This window comes from Bombina bombina, chromosome 1, assembly GCF_027579735.1.
Source record: "Bombina bombina isolate aBomBom1 chromosome 1, aBomBom1.pri, whole genome shotgun sequence".
NCBI lineage: Eukaryota > Metazoa > Chordata > Amphibia > Anura > Bombinatoridae > Bombina > Bombina bombina.
The window spans coordinates 608,508,710-608,509,799 of record NC_069499.1 but is presented as its reverse complement, the minus strand read 5'-3'; positions in this window follow the sequence as shown (position 1 = coordinate 608,509,799).

Sequence of the window (1,090 nt, the reverse complement as noted above, 5' to 3'; positions counted from 1 at the left end):
ATAAAAATAAGAGGGTTTTCCAGACCTGCCCTCTGTGCGCTACTGAACGGGTCTGGTTTTTCTTCAGAGCGCATCGGGCCAGCTGTTTAGTCACAGCCCGGCCCGACCGCGCCATAACATTCAATGCAGCTCGCTCCTGCTGTTAGACAGAGCAGGAGCGAGCTGCATTGAATGTTATGGCGCGGTCGGGCCGGGCTATGACTAAACAGCTGGCCCGATGCGCTCTGAAGAAAAACCAGACCCGCTCAGTAGAGCACAGAGGGCGGGTCTGGAAAACCCTCTTATTTTTATTAAAAATACCGGAGATGTTATATAATATAAAACTTGCACTAATATAATGTTATATAATTCTGCACTATGTGCAGAATTATATAACATTATATTTTAGGTTTATTGGCCCTTTAAGGGACTGGTTGTATTGTCCGTAGAAATTCTCAAAGGGATATTTTATGTAGTCATCTGTATGAATAGGGCCCAGCTCTTGTAGGGAAATGTAGGCCACAATGTAATTGCATTGCACTTGGCCTTGTACTTTATCCCTTGATAAGCCCTTTAAATAGGAACTACATTTCCCTGCATGCTTCAATGCAATTTAATTGATGCATGGCTTTGATGAAGAGAGTGCTCAGCTTGCCTTGTTGCAAGAAAGAAGTGTGACCTGCGCATACCTCCCAACATCTGCCAAATAATATCTGTGATGTGGGAGGTTAAGACCTTTGGGCAATAGACCACAAGTATTCTGTGGGCGGGCTGTGGATGGGAGGGGTGGGGTTCTGTCCAGAAAGGACATATCAGATATCATTTTTTAATTTTCAAAATCGAGTCACCCTACAACGGATTGTGATAAACATCATACCAATAGATAGAAGGATAAGTGGACAGCTAAACGGTTAGAAACAGACTATTTCACTAAAAGACAATTGATGTATCTCACACTGGGCTTGATATTCAAAAATTTGCCATCATGGAGAGATATCACACAAAATTTGGGGGATTTTTTTAGACCTTGTATTGTAATGTAGGAATCTCTGTTACACATAAAGAACACTACATAGCAACATAAACATGTCTCAAGACAAAATTTGTGTTT